We start from the raw sequence: 15,389 nt of genomic DNA on the forward strand, positions 1-15,389 counted from the left end.
GCAATTCCTCTTCTGGATAACTACTCAAAAGCACGGAAAACAGGTCTTGAAGAGAGATTTGCACGCACGTTCACACCGCGTTATTCACAGTAACGAAAATGTGAAAGCAACCTAAGCGTCCGCTGTCACTAAGTAGATAAGCAAAACGTAGAATATATACAATGAAATATTACTCAGCCTCTAAACGGAGGGAAATTCAGACATGCTGCAGCAAGGGTGAACCTTGAGGACACTACGCTAAGTGAAACAAGCCAGTCACACACACCCAAAAGCAAATACAGTATGATTCCACTTACATGAGGCACTTAGAGCCAACTGTAGAGACGGAAAACAGAATGGTGGGTGCCAGAGATCTGGGGGAAAGGGAATGAGGAGTTGTTGTTTCATGTGTACAGAGTTTCAGTTTTACAAGATGAAAATAATGCTGTAGGTGGAGAGTGGCGACGATTGTACAACATTATGGATGTATTTAGCACATCAAACTATATATACATTTAGAAATGGTTAAGATGGCAAATTTTGCGATGTGTGTTTTATCACCAAAAAATTTAGGAAAAACTCTACTGAAGCATTATGCTGTCGGACGAGCCCATGAATGACAGAGAGGAGACCCAATAATTTAAATAATGTTTAAATATTACGTCTTTGTGCTGGACACCAGCCTGGACACTTTATGTGTTTCAATGAGGACAGCCAAGGTAGCCTATCGCACGGGGTTAAAAAAATTTATGCCGCAATTTTCTTTTCCACATGGCAGCCTGAATATTTTAACCGGTCAACCTTTTCTACATAACGAACTACTCCAACGCTCAGCTGTTCAAACAGTCACCATCTATCAGCACATGGTGTGGCTTGCCCACCTGGGTTGGGTTTGGCCGTTGGTTCCTCTCTGTTGGACTTGGCTGGACCCACTCCGATGTTAGTGATCTGTCCACTGCTATTCAGGATTCAGTTGCTGGGGGTGGGCTCCTGGGGACGAGGCAACAGAAATGAAGGGGCTGTGATTGACATCCTTTATCATCCACTAGCTTGGGCTTATAACCATGGTACAGAAAGGCTCTTTTCAGAAAGGATATTTTTCAAGTCTTTGCTTCCGTCACATTTGCTATTGTCCTGTTGGCCAAAGAGGGCCACATGGCTAGCCCAGACGGAAGGGGTGGAGGAAGGCTCCATCTCCTGATGGAAGGAGCTACCAAGCCATATGCAATTTACCACAATATTACAAGTCCTCCCTAAGGACAAGGGAGTGCTCCTTGGCAATATTTTCCACTCAAGGTGAGTTTCATGAGCCTAAGACACAAAGAGCATCTTAAAATATTGCCCCAAGCATTCATACCTAAATAAATAACCCACCACATTAGAAAAAAAACCCAGGGAACTCCTACAACATCATTTCACTATGTAGAACACGGTCCCATTTACAATGGAAAGCTGAGATGCTCTTGAAATAAGACAATGAGTGATGGGAACCGGATCAAGATCTCTGTTCTTATCATCTCTTCCCTCAGTTAGCATTTAGACCCACTCCTAAAATCCCGGGGTCTCCATCACACATTTGAAAACCCACTTCAATGGCAGGGCCACTTGGCAAAGATGGGGACCCTGTCAGCCTCTCCTGGGCTCAGGCTGTAGCAGTCCCGCTTGGCAACCCTCCTGATTCTGTCTCTAATCTCCTGGCCCGAGTGGCCAGAGATGCAAGGTGTCAGAGGGGCCGGCACTCCACTGATAAGAGTGCTAACCTGCAAACCGACGGCCAAGCCGTGAATGTTTAGGTTAGGTTGAATGGAAAAAATAATTGCCTGTCAAAACACTTAATTGCATTTGAGAAACCTTGTGTCCATCTTTCTTGTTGACAGGGGTCCTCAGATTTCTTTTCTTAGATCCAGAACTCTCAGCTGATACAGGCTTCAGTCCGTGTGAGCAATGGACAAGCTGTCACTGCCCGTTAGATTTTGGATGATGCCAGGAGACTCTTCTACGTTGGGGGAAAGTTGGCATTGGAAAAAGGAGCATCTGATTTTTCCTGAGGTGAGTAGAAATTTATGTATTTACATACCACTCTCACGAAAAGGGGATTTCAGGTGGCCTCGGAAAATATACGTATATGAAAGAATTTTAAAAATAAATCAAGGGACGCCTGGGTGGCTCAGTCAACGGTCAAGCGTCCACCTCTGGCTCAGGTCATGTTCTTGATGTTCGTGAGTTCGAGCCCTGCATGAGGCTCTGTGTTGACAGCTCAGAGCCTGGAGCCTGCTTCAGATTGTGTGTCTCCCTCTCTCTCTGCCCCTCCCCTGCTTGTGCTCCCTCTCTATCTCAAAAGAAAAAAAAAAAAAAGAATAAACATTAAAAGAAATCAAAGTGAAGGAAAATAGAAACAAAAAGAATCAGTGAAACCCTAATGTGGGCACGGAGTTTCCTTTTAGACAAATCAGTCAGGAAAATATAACCCATTATAAGAGTCTCAATGTCCGTGAGATAAAATTCAGCCAGTTCCTCGGGAGAAAAACGTTTCTTCCTACCATCAGACTTCGAAATGTGTTTTTCCCAAGGGCCTTTACAGAGAAGATATTGTGTGTGGACAGGTTCCTCACCAACCTCCTGAGGTAAGTACTGGGATGGCCGGGGACATAGGACGGGAGGTCAGGAACCCTGGAGGTCTGTTGTGACGTAGATGGGCCTCCTCAGCTCAACCACTGATAGGACCCAAAAAGACTGGCCCCAGAGGATGTGAATACGCTGCCCTATTTCAAGGGGCGTAGAAAGATCATCAGCAAGGGTTCAGGCTCACTGAAAAGATAGCAAGGGTTCTTTCCAGGTAACCCAAAACTGGGTTCCTCCCCTTAAGAGAGAGACATTCACCTGAAGGCCACACACAAGTGTGCACACGGGATTAGCAAAGGGAAAAGGGAGATTCTCCATGGGACTGGGGACATGTGCTTTCTCTGAGGCTCGCCAAGAGGGAGAGATCTTCCCACCCAATCCCGGAAGGTTCTGGACTGTGCATCCTCCGGGAGGTTGATGTCACAGGACTGTGGGAAAATAGGGTGGGAATTGCTAAGGTTGCCTCGGGAGGCTCCTGAGCCCCTGGATAAGTCCAGATTTCGAGTTCTTAAGGGGGAAAAGCATGTGCTGGTTCAATGCAGGCACTGGAGTCGGACCCCCAGCATTATCACTGGGGGGCTAGGTGGACAGAGCAAGACACAACCTTTTGAACCCTGGTCTCCTTCCGTGAAAACGAGTTATGTATTTGCTACGATTTAGCTGCAGCTTAAACAGAACATTCAGTTCCCCCAGGCTTACACAGAAAGGGTGTTATTCACATCACACGACCAGAAGTCCCAGGGAGTGCAGCACAGGGCTGGTGACGTGGTTCAGCAGCATCACGGACTCGGGCTCTAACTTCCTTTTCCACCGTCTTTGATTTGTAACCTTCATTCTCATGACGCCCCTCCAGGCTTTGTGTCTGCAGTCCAGGTAGGAGAAGACAGAAAAGGTAAAGTCTTCGGGGCTCCTGGGTGGCTCAGTGGATTAAGCGTCTGACTTCCGCTCAGGTCACGATCTCACGGTTTGTGGGTTCGAGCCCCACGTCGGGCTCTGTGCTGACAGCTCGGAGCCTGGAGCCTGCTTCGGATTCTGTGTCTCCCTCTCTCTCTGCCCCTCTCTCTGCTCTCTTTCTCAAAAATAAATAAAACGTTTTTTTAAAAAAAGAAAGGAAAAGAAAGACAACGCTTCATGATTTTCTCCAGGGGACAAGAAATTTCAGCAATGCTTGTATCGCATTAGTCAGGATGTCACATAGTCATTCCTACCTGCAAGGGGGTATGGGAAGCTTGCTCCGTTTGCTGCCTGCCTTTAAATTAGAGAAAGATGAAGGGAGGGTCAATGTGGCACGCAGGTCTCACTTCCACGTCGCAGGTACGAAGTCAGTAACAACATTTCTGTCAAAGAGCTGTCTTTAAAACATGTAGCTCACTCATCTGGAACATGGCAAGTACACAGACCCTGTTACAGTTACTCACGCCCCAGGGCAGAGCCCAAAACAACATGGTGGTGGCTAGCTGGGCCCAAGAGATCTGTCAACCAGACGTCCCAGGCTTTCCAGATGAGTCTCTACTTATCAACGATTCGTCGTCCAAACATGTAATAGATACCAAATCCTGATCTGGCGTTCAGAACATGTGATCACCACGCTAAGAGGCAGTTCTGGCAACAAAGGCTGATAGGAAGTTAAATGACATGGTTTTCAGGGAATCGACATAAAAGCCTTCGGAAATGGCAGAAATGTCGTCCGCGAGGTCTTTCTCCACCGAGATGCAGCAACACAAAACCTGAAAACAAAGGCTTCAAATCTCTTGGGAAAATCTAGGCTGTAAGAAAAGAGCAGGATGTTTTCTCTTCACCCGGTGACAATTTTGGAGAGGAAAAAGGATTTTCTTACAGAACCTGTTATGAATTTACCAGAGCTAGCATTCAGAGCTTTGACCTTCAGTCCCCTTCCTCACTCGAGGAGAGAGAATGTAAGGCCTCTAGGCTTGCAGCTATTGGAGCCGCTTAAAAGGCACCCCTGGGGGCACAGGGTTGGGGACCACAATTAGTCCCGGGATTGGGGGGTCTTCCAGCCCCTCCTCCCTTGGGTCCTTCCAAGGGCTGCCTTTCCTGGAGGGGGTTAGACCCACCCCACCGCCCCACTCGGTGGTCGGCTAACATTAACAACTCCGGCAACGACAGACGTCGGCGAGGATGCGGGAGAAAGAGGAACCCTTTTGACTGCCGGTGGGAATGCAAACTGGCGCAGCCGCTCTGGGCAATAGAATGGAGGATCCTCAAAAAGTTAAAAAGAGATCTACCCTATGACCCAGCAATTGCACTAGTAGGTATTTATGCAAAGGATACAGGAGTGCTGATTCAAAGGGACACGTGCACCCCCATGTTTATAGCAGCGCTATCAACGTATAGAGAGAACCCAAAACGTATAGAGAGAACGTATCAAAGTATAGAGAGAACCCAAATGTCCATCGACTGATGAATGGATAAAGATGTGGCACATATATATATATATATATATATATATATATATATACAAGAATGTATAGAATATATATTATATATTTAATGGAATATTACTCGGTGATCAAAAAGTATGAAATCATGCCATTTATAACAACGTGGATGGAACCAGACTGTATTATGCTAAGTGAAACAAGTCAGTCAGAGAAAGACAAATATCATATGACTTCACTCATATGTGGAATTTAAGATACAAAACAGATGAACATAAGGGAAGAGACACGAAAATAAGATAAAACCAGAGAGGGAGATAAACCATAAGAGACTCTTAAAAACAGAGAACAAACTGAGGGTTGCTGACGGGGTGTTGGGTAGGGGGATGGGCTAAATGGACAAGGGGCATTAAGGAGGACACTTGTTTGGATGAGAACTGGGTGTTATATGTAGGGGGTGAATCACTGGAGTCTACTCCTGAAATCATTATTGCACTATATGCTAACTCACTGGAATTTAAATTTAGAAAGAAAGAAAGAAAGAAAGAAAGAAAGAAAGAAAGAAAAGGAAAGAAAGGAAGGAAGAAAAAAGAAGGAAAGAAAGAAAGAAAAGAAAGGAAGAAAGAAAGAAAGAAAAATAAAGGAAGGAAGAAAAAAGAAAGAAAGAAAGAAAGAAAGAAAGAAAGAAAGAAAGAAAGAAAAAAGAAAGAAGGAAAGAAAGAAAGAAAAGAAAGGAAGGAAGGAAGGAAGAAAGAAAAAGAAAGAAAGGAAGGAAGAAAGTAGAAAGAAGGAAAGAAAGAAAGAAAAGGAAGAAAGAAAGAAACAAAGAAAGAAAGAAAGAAAGAAAGAGAAAGGAAAGAGAAAGAAAGAAAGAAAAAGAAAGGAAGGAAGGAAGAAAAAAGAAAGAAGGAAAGAAAGAAAGAAAAGGAAGAAAGAAAGAAAGAGAAAGGAAGGAAGGAAGAAAAAAGAAAGAAAGGAAGGAAGGAAGGAAGAAAAAAGAAAGAAGGAAAGAAAAGAAAAAGGAAGGAAGGAAGGAAGAAAAAGAAAGAAAGGAAGGAAGAAAGAAAAAAGAAAAGAAGGAAAGAAAGAAAGGAAAGGAAGAAAGAAAGAAAGAAAGAAAGAAAAAGGAAAGAGAAAGAAAGAAAGAAAGAAAGAAAGAAAGAAAGAAAGAAAGAAAGAAAGAAAGAAAGAAATCAGGGATAGAGAAAGTTTCTATCACCCACCGACAAGTAGCGTGAGTGGCCAGCCTGCCGTGGCCCAGCGTGGCCCTGTGGTGTGGCACTCCGGCAATCTCTGTACAAAGGTGGCATCACTGCTGAACTTGGAAACTCAGTCTACTTCCTTGTTGGTGCAACGGTGTCCTTTTCAGTTCCGTATGGAATTTCAAGTCTGCCCTGCTGATTCTTGAAATCCAAGCGGGGGGTGTTGGGGCCATAGAGCATATATAACACACACCTACTAATTAGAGAGCAAATTTACAAGCTATCGAGGGACGTCTGACTACCTGAGCCGGCGGAGGGCCACAGAGCCCAACACTCTAGCAAAGCAAGACGGCCTGTTTCAGGTGCCCGGCCACCTAGAAGCTACTCTCTTCCTGTCAAAAGTCAGAGCAGCCCATGTCACCATTCCCGCTGTTAAAACTACAGAGACAGAGGAAAGCAGAAGACACGAAACCATTTCCTGGTAACAAGCAACAAGTACAGCTTTCACTTTGGAGACAGGAAGCATAGAAAAGCAAAGAAAGAATCTACTCCATGCTGCTACTTTAGAAATAGAAATCACCAGAACCCGCCCTTTCTGGGGTCCTCCAGGCCAGCTCAACACTTCTGGGCATTACGTGTCTGCTGCTCACAGGGAGCTGGGGGCTGGAAAGTAACAGGTGAAAAACCCCAAGTTCCCACTCTCTTCTCTCTTGAAAATACAGGAAAATGTCATTTCAGTGCCCACCTGCATGGACAGGGTTCCCCGGAGAACACAGGAGAATCGCTGAGCCCCAGAGCTGGGATGAGGAGACACAGGAGGTTGGGAGGACTGCACTGGACTGCGTCACATCTCACTAGACATCTCAGTGATTGGTGAGAAGGGGAGGCAGGGCCTGCTAGCTGTCCCCTTCTTTTAGCAACAGAGCCACTGAACTTCATCGTAATCCATGTGGCTACGCAGAGTAAAAAACTACATTCTCTGGTGTCCTTTGCTGCTCGGTGTGGCCATGTGACTGGATTCTGGCCAATGGAGTTTACACAAGAGTGATATGACTTCTGGAAAAGGTCCTTAAGATGCCAAGGCGTGGTCTTCTTCCCTTCCATGCTCCTGCTATCTGGAATGAGCTTGTGATGTGATGACTGGTGCTGGAGCAGCCATGTTGGACCATGAAGTGCCTCTGGGATTAAAGGCCACATTTGATAAAGCAACAAATATAGGAGGAACGTGGATCACTGGGGATTTTAGGAAGTAGAGGAAAATTCGGATTTGGACCACCTACTTTGAGGCTTAATGTGTGAGAGAGATAAACTTTTGTCTTATTTAAGTTCTCAATTGGGGGTGTAGCTGTGCTTGTGGTTGAATCTACCCACAACTGGGATGAAGGGAGTACCCTGTGCACCAAAATCACACTGAATATTATTTGCTGTATGCGTATGTATGTCAAGGAGGCAAGGCTGGGTTCACCGGCACATCAGTGTTCCTACTGGGTTGTCCGGGGGGGTGACCAGAAAGATAAAGAGAATCTGCGTGCGTGTTGGCCGTGGTCTAACAGCTGCACTAGCTTCAAATAGCTTTCTTCCAAGCTTAATGGGAAAGGGAAATAGAGACTATCCCTCCGCGTTCAAGATAGTGTGGTAGGATCTTCTAGTACCTGCTCTCGAATGCATCCGGACTCAGGGTCCCCTGGTAGTATGGCACTTGAGTGGCCAATGTCCTCTCACCGGGCAGAGGCTCCCCGAAGGCCCACGTCTGCCTGGCTGCCTGCCCCAACCCCAGCATCTTGCACCGCACAGAGGACCTTTCGACAGGCGTGTGCCTGGTGAAGGACTGGCAGAGCTGACAGACCTGTCCGTGTTTGCACAGGTGGGTGGTGGCAGTCAGGAGACCCAGGTTGTTCTGGTACAAAGCCCATCCGCGGCTGGACATCTGGCTGTACCCCGGGACCACGCAGGAAGTGGACTCCCGAGCCCGCCTCCGACCTGCTGAGTCAGCAGGTTCTGGGGTGGATGCTCAACTGAATTGGAGAAGCCGAGTTTGGGAACCACTGTTCTCAAAATAACAGAACGGATTGTTTTCATTACGACTCATACCGTCGTAATTGGCCTGTTTGTACAGACTGTTAGTTCATTCGCAGCATCAATTTCGTCTTTTCTTCTTTCCAGTCAGAACTTCAGTTTTGCTCCCTTATCTACGGTTCCCCACTCAGCCTCCTCCTGAGATGGCAGGTCCCACCCCCACCTCCAAAGAAAGACCAGCCGGGTGTGAGGGTAGTGATGTCATTTCCCGTGGCCTGGGGTTGAGTCAAGAGTGGGCATGTGACCCAGTCTGGCCAATGAGAGGAGAGGGAAAATTCTCGGGGCGGGCGGGGGGGGGGGGGGGGGGGAGGGGGGGTTCCCTCTCCTGGGACAGAATTTGGAAAAGAGAGGGTATATAGTTCTATATGAACTTGTGGAATCATTATGTAATACACCGGAAATTAATGTAGCACTGTGTGTCAACTGTCCTCAAATAAAAAAAATAGAAAATAAAAATAAATTTAAGAAATGTGAAAGATAAAACGTTCATAAAGATTGATACATGAGAATTCATTAAAACAAAAGGGAGAGAGCTTTTAGGGGGCGCCTGGGTGACTCAGTGCGTTTAACATCTGACTTCAGTTCACGTCATGATCTCCCCGTTCCTGGGTTCGAGCCCCACGTCAGGCTCTGTGCTGCTTTGGATTCTGTGTCTCCCTCTCTCCCTGCCCGCCTGCCGCTCATACTTTCCCTCTCTCCTTCTCTCTCTTTCTCAATAAATAAATAAACATTACAGACCTCTCTTAAAACAAAGAGTGAGGGGATAGCTTTTTCCCACCTGGTGCTGTTGGGTCTGGCTATCGTATCAGGGACCGCTGCAGCCATGCGGCTACCAGCCAAGGGCCACCAGGAGGAGGGAGGGACATAGTTGGGCTGCCACATCAAACAATCCTGAAGCCCCCTCCTGGCCTCCCTGCCCCCAATACTCAGTTCTCTGGACTTTCTGATAAGTGAGCACATAATTATAGGTTAAAATAGACGTTAAAATAAGATAAGACAAAATAAAATAAAACAAAACAAAATAAAATAAAATAGTTAAATGGGTTAAGTAAGGGTTTCTGCCAGAAGCATCCTAACCTATAGCACATTTGTTTGACTGCCTGATAAAGTGAAAGTGTTTTTCTCTTTAAGTGCATTCACCTTTTCTTCGATGATTTACTAAAGCCCCTGCAGCACAGATGACAAACACAAGGTGCTGGAAAGAAGGGGCAGCAGCCTGAGAGCAGGTAGGGGGGCCTCTGGGCAGTTAGTTCTCAGGACCACTATAGCAGACGGTGCTCAGAGCTGCGTCTTCCCTCAGACAGAGGGAAGAGAAATCTTCTCCACTGTATGTGTGTCTGCGGTCCTGTGCATTCTACAGAAGGTATTTTATTTTATTTATTTTTTAATGTTTATTTATTTTTTAAGGAGCGAGCGCAAGCGGGGGAGGGACAGAAAGAGAGGGAAACACATGATCTGAAGCAGGCTTCAGGCTCTGAGCTGACAGAAGAGAGCCCGACGTGGGGCTCAAACTCATGAACTGAGAGATCATGACCTGAGCTGAAGTCGGACGCTTAACCAACTGAGCCACCCAGGTGCCTGTTAGGAAAGTATTTTAAAGTGTAGTTTCTTAATGTTTATTTATTTTTGACAGAGACAGAGACAGAGACAGAGAGAGACAAAGCATGAGTGGGGGAGGGACAGAGAGAGAGGGAGACACAGAATCCGAAGCAGGCTCCAGGCTCTGACCTGTTAGCACAGAGCCCGACGCAGGGCTCGAACTCACGGACCACGAGATCATGACCTGAGCCGAAGTCGGACTTTCAACCCACTGAGCCACCCAGGCGCCCCTTAAAGTGTAGTTTCTATTATTACTCAGGTCTGGCAAGTCTAACAGATCAGGAGATGCCTGCCATTGAAAAGAGAGTTTGGGGGCACCTGGGTGGTTCAGTCGGTTGGGCGTCTGACTCTTGGTTTCATCTCAGGCCATGATCTCACGGTCGTGGGATCGAGCCCCACATCAGGCTCTGCACTGCATGTGTCTATCTCAAAACAGGTAAATAAACATAAGGAAAGGAAAGGGAAGGGAAGGGAAGGGAAGGGAAGGGAAGGGAAGGGAAGGGAAGGGAAGGGAGAAGAGAGAAGAGAGAAGAAAAGAAAAGAAAAGAAAAGAGAGAAAAGAAAAAAGGAAAGAAAAGAAAAGAGAGAAAAGAAAAGAGAAAAGAAAAGAAAAGAAAAGAAAAGAAAAGAAAAGAAAAGAAAAAAGAAAGAAAAAAGAAAAGAGGGTTTCTTACGGCTCCCACAAGGAGACACAACACACCACAGGGAGCCACATGGGGAAGCTCCGGGGTGGACAGGAGTGGACGAAGCAAGGAGAAAACGTGGACAAGAGGCTGTATTGTGGTTTCTGTGAGAAGGAGCAAACGAAGCAGGGCAAGCGGCTGAGGACTGGCTGCTTCGAAAAATTTCGGGGCTCCGGGCATAGGGCTGTCCCCAGTCGTCTGGTACCTGGCCCTGGATAATTAGGGCAGGGGGACAGCGAGAGCCCCATGGAGGACGTGGTTGTGGTGGGGGCTCTGGCTTGGCTGGTTGGCCTTTGAAAGGCCTGCTCCCGGCTGAGTCATTTGTTACCTGGGGTACGGTCCCTCCAGGGGCAGCAAGGCCCCAGACATCAAAGCATCAAGTTACAGAAACTAGGAAATATGGCTATTCCAGAGCCGCAAAACTTCTTCCCTGAGCTCCTCCTTGACAAAGACCCGCCAACATCTCAAAGCCCTACTCAGATGTGCTTCCTCCAAGAGACCTGTCGGAACTGTCTCCCCACCGTGCCTTCGGTCCCCTGAAGTCTGTATCGCTGTTTCTTTGTGATCATTGCCACCTGTGTCGTTCTCCCCTTCTACCCCATGAGCCTCTGGGAAAGAGGGACGTGTCAATCAGTTCCGAATCTCCTCCCACCACCCTCAGGCCTGGAGCAACGCTGGCCCCAGCAGGTGCATGCCGAGTTGCTGAAAACCCAGTGCTGAGCGACAGGAGGGACGCGGATGCCCACGGCCTTTGTGACAGGGTTTTCCTCCGCGCTGGTAAATCCCCAAGTTCACATGCGACCATTCTTAACCAAGGCGACGATGGCCAGGTAAGACGGACTTGCTCTATTTTGTGTTATTACACCTCAAAAGCCATGCACTCTTGGGGAAGGCGATTTCATAGATAATTTGGGGGCCGGGATTTCTTGTTCTTCGTTAATGCTGAGTAACTTGCATTTCAGGAATCTACATTGAAATGGATGAAAACCACAGCTTGCTTAATTTGGAATAAACCTGGGTGGGAGCAGCATGCTCTTTAATGTTTATTTGTTTTTGAGACAGAGAGAGACAGAGCATGAACGGGGGAGGGGCAGAGAGAGAGGGAGACACAGAATCGGAAGCAGGCTCCAGGCTCTGAGCTGTCAGCCCAGAGCCCGACGCGGGGCTCGAACTCACGGACCGCGAGATCGTGACCTGAGCTGAAGTCGGACGCTTAACCGACTGAGCCACCCAGGCGCCCCAGCATGCTCTTTAAAAAAAAAAAAAAAAAAAAATCAGGGTGGGGGATGGGGGAGTGGTGATAGGGAAGAAGAATCATTCTGTGGAAAATCTAGCCACAAACTGGATTTTCTTTTTCTCCCCCCTGCCCCACCCCGGTACTTTAATTTGCTCCTGCCAGCCTTTTGTTATTTGACTTAAAAAGGCAACTTTAAATAGTGTGCATGGAGCCTACAAGTTAAATATTTCCTTTCCTCTTAATAGTATCAATCATGATGGTGGCTGCACTACGGTTATTTCACTAGGAAATTAAATGATTGCTAATAATTCAAGATGAGTCCATTTTCCGACAGCTCTTTTATTATTTCCATATTTTTTTTTCTCTTTGCAGCTCTTCCAAAAAGTTTTTGTCCCTAATCGAACAGACCAACTTGTTTTTCTCCTCTTTCTGTCCCTCCCCCCTCCCCTTACCTTCCTCTCCTCTCCCCCTGGGCCCGATCTCACCATTACTCAAAAAAAAAAAAGAAAAAAAAGATTTTCAAATGCCCCAACCTTCAGACCTCAGCGATGAAGAACAGGATATATTGTCACGGATAGCTTTTTCTAGGGGCGCCTGGGTGGCTCAGTAGGTTAGGCATCCGACTTCGGCTCAGGTCATGATCTCACGCCTCGTGAGTTCGAGCCCTGCATCAGGCTCTGTACCGACAGCTCAGAGCCCGGAGCCTGCTTCGGATTCTGTGTCTCCCTCTCTCTCTGCCCCTCCCCAACTCACACTCTGTCCCTCTCAAAAATAAATAAAACATTGAAAAAAAAAAAGGGTAGCTTTTTCTAAAACTGTCATTTTTAGACTGTTCCGTGCTTTCTGCATGGCAGCAGGCAGTCGTAAGTAAGTACAAAACGACACGAATCGTGTCTCTACAGTCTAGTTTTTTAAATGGTGCTTTTTAAGTCTCTGACTAAATTTGTCATCGAGGCTTTAATATAGAGAGCAGTGGAAGCTCTATTTCTCTCTTTTTTTACATTTATTTTGAGAGAGAGAGAGAGCAAGAGGGAGCACGAGTTGGGTAGGGGCAGAGAGAGAGAGGGAGAGAGAGAATCCCAAGCAGGCTTCTCCCTGTCAGCATAGAGCCCCACGCAGGGCCTGAACCCACAAACCATGAGATCATGACCTGAGCTGAAACCAAGAGTTCAAAGCTTAACTGACTGAGCCACCCAGGTGCCCCTGAAGCTCTATTTCTCTTGGAGCCATGACGTGAAGCCTCCCACCCACTAGAAAACCAGCCAGGAACAAAATGGGGAGTAGTCACCTAAGCCGATTTCCTTTCTTTCTCTCCTTCCCCCACCCCACCCCCCCCACCCCCCCACCCCCGCCACCCCAGAGGCCAATGGTCCTCCAAAGCACACATGACAACAGGGTATTCTTGCCTCTGTCCCTGGAGCCCAGGTGACCTGGGCAGATGTTGGTTGAGCAGAAAGTATAGCGAAGAGCACGGTGACAGCTACTGCTCCCAGGGGGTTTAACCGCACCACAGAAAAGCAAAGGAAAGCACTGTGTGCGGGGTGGCCCGTAGCGGGACGCGGGGCCGGGGTGCCCAGCACGTGGCAATCCGTGAACAGTTGCTGAGCTGACTTACCGAATTGAATGGATTCTTCCTCCGACTAGGGCTCCAAATACCACTGTCATCACAAAAGCACAGCACACATCCGCCACGTCAGGAGTAAGTCCGTTAACTCATTAAGTGGCAGCATTTTGCAAAGTACATGAGCGAGCGGGAACTTTCTGGAAATCATCAGCCGGTGAAGACTCAGCTCCTAAAGACTGTTTTTAATAAAGAAGCAAAGACAGGCTCTCGAAGGAGGGACTGAGGGAGCATCAGAACTCACGGGGCCCACACCCTCCCTCTTGCGCCTCCCTCGGCCCCTCCCCTCTCCTTGTCCTCATTTCCATTTCCCTGAGAAAATGGAGGAACAGAAGAGAACGTCCACACGTGTCTCTGTGAAAGCACCACTTGGCTGGCCTTTGCCCCCTTCTGTGTGTCCCGGGTGCAGAGCCCCAAGCCCTCTGTTCCAAGGACACGCTTTTTCAGTCATCCCTGCTCTCAATACGCACCTGGCTGCCATCTGTAATGTCCTCCACAGCTCTTACGTTGACGGCAGGGACTGCAGGAAGCACGCTGGGGCCTTGGCCTCTCCCCACTGCCAGTCTTTTCTTGGCCTCCCTTTCCAGCTCCATGCCTCAGAGCGGGGACAGCACCTGCCGCTTCCCCCACCTCCCCCCTCGGTGTCTCACCACGTACCCTGACCGCTCTCCACAGGGTAACCAGGCTGTCTCTGATGGCTTCTGCCTTCTGGAAAAGCTTTCTTTCCTGGGCCTCCAGGACACTGTGTCTCGTGGTCCCCCGTTGCTTCTTGGCCTCTCACAGTTGCTGGTTTCCCCTCCTTTCCCCAACTTCTAAGCACTGGCTGTCTAGGAGAGTCCCCTGTTAGAGTCGTTTTAAGAAAGATTCCTTTGTCCTTTCTACGCTCACTTCCTGTCCCCTGGCTTTAAAGGCATATATAGGGGGCACCTGGGTGGCTCAGTCAGTTAAGTGTCCCACTCTTGATTTCAGCTCAGGTCACAACCTCACGATTCATGAGATTGAGCCCCTTGTCAGGTTGCTCTGCACTGACAGGAAAGAGCCTGCTTGGGATTCTCTCTTGCTCTCAGTAAGTAAACATTAAAAGTTTTTTTAATAATAAAAAAATTATAAAGGTATATACGGAAGGAAGACATCCCTATTTATGGTTCCATCTTGGACCTGCCTTCTGAATTCCACACCCACATACTTGACATTTCCCCGGAGGGTCTATAAACCTGTCAAATTTGCCATGTTCAAAGCCAGACTCTTTTGATTTTTCTCCATAAACGTGTTCTTTCCCATAGTCCGTCCCCATCTCGGCAAATGGCAAATTCATTCTTCAGGTTGCTCAGATAAATAATTCTAGAGTCTGCACTTTCCCATTCTCCACTCCCCAGCCATGAGCAAATCCTGTCTATTCTGTTTCAAATTATATCCAGAATCGGGGGCACCTGGGTGGCCCAGTCGCTTAAGCGTCCGACTCTCGGTCTCACCTCAGGTCATGATATCACAGTTTGTAAGATCAAGCCCCGCGTCGAGCTCTGTGCTGACAGTGTGGAGCTTGCTTGGGGTTCTCTCTAGCTCTCTGCCCTTCCCCCATTCGTGTGCGTGTTCTCACTCTCTCAAAAATAAATTAATGACATTAAAAAAAATCATGGCAAAGTTTATCCAGAATCGGATCACTCCCTTTACCTGTGCCTCTTCAGGATGGGTTGCTACAGTGGCCTCCTGACCGCTTTCCCTGCTTTCTCTGTACACCTACCTCATTCCCTCTGAGAGTGGCCTTGTTCTCAGTCAACAGTGGCCCGAGTTGAGACACCTTATCGCTGAATTTCATAAGGATGAAGTTGGGAAATTGAAGGATGGCGTCTCAGTTCATTTCTGACTCCTGTACCAAATGGTTCAATTTCCAGGTCCTTCCTTCTTCTTTTCCATTTTCAAGTCTCTGACCTGACAAAGGAAAATTCCAGAAAAATGTATCTCTTCCTTCCT

Source organism: Panthera pardus, unplaced genomic scaffold (genome assembly GCF_024362965.1).
Source record: "Panthera pardus isolate Hobbes unplaced genomic scaffold, ASM2436296v1 HiC_scaffold_22, whole genome shotgun sequence".
Lineage (NCBI taxonomy): Eukaryota > Metazoa > Chordata > Mammalia > Carnivora > Felidae > Panthera > Panthera pardus.